We start from the raw sequence: 5,435 nt of genomic DNA on the forward strand, positions 1-5,435 counted from the left end.
GGCGGCCGGCGGCGGGGGCGAACATTAAGGCGGTCGGCGGCGGGGGCGAACACCAAGGCGGCCGGCTACGGGGGCGAACACCACGGCGTCCGGCGCCGGCGCAGGTCTGTCCCTCCCCTATTCCCACCTCATCTCCCATCACCCAGTCGCCTTCTTCTCCTTTCGGTCGGCTGGCCTGAGCCACGCCCCGCCATGGCGATTGATGGTGGCCAGGACCGCTCCGCCCCAGGCCCCCAACACGGCGGCAAGGACCAGCATAGCCACCTCGGGGCCCCAGCACGACGGCCAGGACCACCCGGCGCAGGCCCTCAGCAGGACGACAAGAACCGGCACGCCTGCCTCGGGCACTCCCTTCTTCACCGCCTAATGTCCTCCCTGCTGTTCCTCTTTTTGTGCAAACAAAACTGCTCCACCACGGATCCATGGCCATAGTCTAAATCATCTTGTCAAACTATAAATCGCTAACGGTGGCCACAACAGAGGTATGTAGCCCCTTGAAAGCGAAATCACTAACAAGGCCGATGAAATCAACTTGCCCTTGTTTACGTTCCTGTTTCTTTGTGTGCCACCAAAACTGCAAAGCTGTTCTTTTATTCAGTCATAAGCAGACATTGTTTTTAGCAAAGTAAGTTGTTCTTTTATTCAGTTCACAAGCAGACATCGTTTTTAGCAAAGTTTTACTTTGTTGGTCTCCAAAACCAAATGTGGTCTTGCATCCAGTTCTTAAAAGAGTTCGTGATGGGGTTCCAAAGTTTACCTTAGCCTAGAATTGCAGCCTTGCAGGCAATCAATTTACTTATATAGTCTGGGCTATAAACTAACTTCATGGAAGATACTTAATTTGAAATGAGAAACATTTATCTTATGAATCACTTATGAATTCATAATTTTTAGAAGCTGCTACTCCATGATGGGGAATTGGGGATGCAGGTTGTAGCGTGTAGCAGATGTATTGTTTTTCTTTACTCAGCCAAGTGATATGCACATTACCAGTCCAAATGTTTGTATCAGCAGATTGTATCAATATTGAATGATAATGGCTTGTTCACATCAAAGGCTTTGGTTGAGCTTTTTCCAGTCACTTTGCTTTGCATTTAGCAAGAAAGTATCCACTTTCCATTGCCAAAAAGTTGATTAATTCAGTTATGCGTTCCAAAAATAAGTGACCTTTTCAGTCATGCGATGAAATCATATATTGTCCAGTAAAGCTTTTCAACTAAAAGTAAAAGTAAAACATGTCCATTATAGTAAACATGGCTAGGTTTACAAGCACATCCTAACAATTGTGGTGGTGCAGAACATCCTATTTCAGTTTGAATTCCTGAATATACAGTCAATATCTGAGAGGTGTTGCATATCACTTCTTTTATCTCCAACGACACTGTCCACTGTTCTCTTCATAAAAGTTTATTATTTGGTCTATCAGTGTATTATGTATTTGCTTGTTTGTGTCGAGTATAAGGGATGTTGATAAATGAAAAGGGTTGGCTTAACTATTAAGATAAGAAAAAACACAATGAAGCCATGCTTGTGCATCAACAATAACATTCATTCTGGTCATACATGTAAATTAGGAAGAATAATATTTGGACAAAAAATTTATGGGAGTACAACCAGGGAGAATGATTAGTGACGGAGATTTCATTCGTGATGAGCTAATAGTAGAATGACAAATGGAGAAGAGACAGCGTGCCTTTTCATGCGCGACAACTCAGGATTGATATTACAAATAAACTGACGATTGAAAGAAAAGTAAATGAATTATTTCTTTTTCCGTGGCAACGCACAAGTATGAACCATGTTATGCTGCTGTGACATTCTTTTGTGATAATTTTCCATTAGTTTTGTTTTTCTGGGTATGGCATAGATATGCTGCATATACAATGCCGAGTGGTTGTATGGCTTTTCCCTGGCATCGGCGATGAATATGTCAAATCTGTGCATGGATTGTCCTGTTTTTTTTAATCTGCGTTAAGGATATATCCTGAAATGTCAATGCTGCTACGAATATTGAAGTCGATGTTTGTTGTTACAAGGCTCTTGTGTTATCTCTTCATGTCAGTTGCTGCCCTGTCGGCAGCGATTTCTGTCTAGCAATCCTAGAGCGCTTTCAGATTTGTAGGCATATACCAGTATAAAGGGTACACTATGGAGTTAAAAAAAAGTTGGTACACTAGAAAGGACCTGAGCCCATAGCGTGACCTGTATAATTTTTCTCCAAGAGTTTGGTTCTGAAAAACCTCTCAAATTACAGCAAGCAATCAGGTACAACCCCTGAGACCATGTCATCAGCTTGCTTATTGTCTGGAGCACTATCAGGAGTGTCATCTTATGTGCGGAGCCAAACTTCTTTCCAAAACTGTGTGCCGTTTTCTTAGGGTTCTTGGATCTGCCTTGCGAGTGGCTGTGTTTCTGATTATGAGCCTTGGAATTGATTTAATCCCATTGATCTCTTCCTCGAAAAAAAGAGTTGTCATGATATGTGAGCTGACCGTTTCCTACAAGAACTTCTCCAGGCCATAAATCAAGTTCTGCAAAAGATGCGATTATTTTTTTCAGTACACTAGAGATGTTGTCGCAGGAATACTGAAGAAAGGGGCAGTGCCTGTTACCTTCAACCGTATCACCTTCCGTATTGCTAGAATTAGTCCTGGCATTAAGCTCTGGACATCTGTAACATCATGCTTCAATGTGTAAACCTGAAAATAATGGTATTGTGGTCAGTTCATCCAAAGTTCAATCAAGCATATTATTTACAGCTTAAGTACCTCTCCGGGGCCCGACAAAACGACTGATGTGCTTGAGGCAAGCCCTGGAAGAACCATGTTGTGCACACGCACTCCATCTTCTCCAAGTACCCGGCCTCTTGCCTTTTCAACACCAGCTAGTCAATTTGTGAAACATATCATCTAGGTAGAGTGAACATAACAATGCTCCTGTAAATGTTGCTCCAAAAAATCCATACTAAAAGGGAGAATTTTGAATGTTTGCATCACACTTACTGGGTTATCGGAATCCATATCTTGTCGGTTGTATATCTGACCAAGATCAGATATGTTATTCGCAATCTGTATTGCATCTGGTAATGGCAAGTCCTGTCAATCCCAAACATCAGTCTAGCAATCTGCACGTTGCTAATAGCACATCTACACAAAAGTATTTATCTTCTTGATGGGTACTATAAACGTTTTTCTTTGGGCTTTTCCCTCCTTGCTTGTGATTGCAAGGTGGTAAAATATTAGTTGCACCTAATGTTTTGTGATGCAAGTGATCGGAAGGCATCCATATAGTGGTGAATGCATAGGGTTTAACTTTGTCAGGAATGCCTCGTACCGATGGGTTAGGTCTAGATTCAACTATCTCGACATTGTTGTAGTGGAATGAGGCCTGGATTGCAGCTTGTTGAAGGAGTACCGAGCCGATCGACAACGTTGGTGCGACCAAGCAACCCTGATCATGGATTCAGGGTAAGCTTGCGTGTATAAATAATTTGATCATGGTGGATTTTAGAAACAATCGAACAGCAGTAGCCTTACCATGCTTGCCTTGTCGCAGAATGGTGACAGTTCAGTTATTGTATCCATCTCGATTTTAGGAACGTATACAACACTGCTTAAGCCAAATGCTGGTGCCTGCGTGTAAACCGGGTAGTGTATTACGATCTCATTGCAAGTTTTGATGGAGGCACTACACAGAGTGGGCATTGCATCTAAAATCGTTAACCTGAAAAACAGCCAATCCACTACGTTTTGCGATATAATTTAGATTCTATGAATAAATATCTTATCATGCATCTTTCCGGGGAGTACTACCAAGTTACTGAACAACTTATGGATGTACTCCCTCCGCAAAAAAATATAAAAGCGTTTAGAACACTAAAGTAGTGATCTAAACGCTCTTATATTTATTTATAGAGGTAGTAGTTCTCAAGGGCATTATACGCATTGCGATCATCGTCGTGTTTTCTGAAATGCTTTCTTGATGGATTACTGTTGATTTGCTACTCTTGCTTGAATCTGCCGCATCTGCAATTCTGGTTGCATGCCTGTGGAGCTTTTACATAAATTCATTGGATAATGTACCTGCTTGACATTGTCATAGACAGATGAAGCTTCACTGAAATCAACAACCACACTAGTTGCTCTTGTCTGAAAAGAGGAGGATCTGCAGTCAGCGAAATGCCGAACAAGACGCACCCGGCAAGAAGCACATGATAGATAAATCATCATTCCACAGATGAGGATGCTGATCGATAATCGATACCTGTGCTATGGAGCCGAAAACCATGGTGAGGTCATTGAGCACCGGGATCTCCAGGGCTTCGTCCATGCCGGTTAACTGAAAAAACAACACACAACACTTAGGAACTGCAACAGACCAAGAACAAAGGCGGAGCACACGTGAACGAGTGGTGAGCACGCAAGCTACAAGCACGCACCTCTCCTGCATCCATCCCAATGCACTGGGTGTCGATGGCGCCCGCGAGCTCCATCCCCCGCGCCTTGCTCACCGCCGCGATCGCCGCCCTCCCCATCTCCTTGGTCGCGCCGACGATGACCACCTGAATCAATTCCCAAGGTACGTCGCCAGCAGGGTGTCAGAGATGACACTCCAAGCGTTCCCCATGCCATGTGGTAGCAGTACCTCGATTGTGCTCTGCTACGGCGACGCCTCGGAGGAGGCGGCGGAGCAGGAGACACTCGCCGCTGCGCTCCTCCTCCCGGCGGCGACCTTACTGGCGTTGCGGTAGTGGATGGAGTAGCGGCATGGCGACGAACCGACCGTGCCCGTGCCGGTGCCGCCTGTGAGGGGTCTGGTCGTGGAGCGAGGGAGGAGGTTCAGGTTGCCATGCCCTCCCATTGCCCAATGGTTTTCGAACCTCTGGCCAGCCGACGGAGCTAGCTGGCTACCTTATCTTGTTGTGAAATGGAAACGCCTTCCTTCTTAGGCCTTGATCCGCTTTCTAGGCCATGGTCCGAGTCATTTCATAATGTAATGTAAATAGATTTTTCTATGAAGTTTTGAGCTTTGAGCCACGTTCTCTCGAGAGGCACGGAGAAGCTGCGAGACAAATCTTATTGAAGGGAGGCTTCCTTCTTTGGGTTGACCAATTGGCATCAAAGGTCATCTATACCTATCTCCCCTAATATATATAACAATAAAGTGCCCGGCGTGACGAGCATGGCGATGCGGCGACGGGGATGGGGATGACCGGGGGGCGGCGCGGGAGGCTAGCGGGCAGAGGCGGCGCGACGACGGGGATGGCCGGGCCGGAGCACGGCGAGGCCGGGGACGCAGCAAGGGAAAGAGGAGGCCGACAGGCTTCATGCGGAGAGAAAAGCGTTCCGTTTCGCCGGATCCAAATACGTTGATACCCCAAGACTCACCAGAGTGTTGATTTTGCAATATCCATTCAACACACCTAGGGAAGCATG

The 5,435-nt window shown here is 45.6% G+C and overlaps 1 pseudogene; it reads right to left on the reverse strand.

The window, feature by feature from the left end:
- Window positions 1–2,359: 2,359 nt before the first annotated feature.
- LOC123429796 lies at window positions 2,360–4,860 on the reverse strand (annotated as a pseudogene).
- Window positions 4,861–5,435: the final 575 nt, after the last annotated feature.

Source organism: Hordeum vulgare, chromosome 2H (genome assembly GCF_904849725.1).
Source record: "Hordeum vulgare subsp. vulgare chromosome 2H, MorexV3_pseudomolecules_assembly, whole genome shotgun sequence".
Lineage (NCBI taxonomy): Eukaryota > Viridiplantae > Streptophyta > Magnoliopsida > Poales > Poaceae > Hordeum > Hordeum vulgare.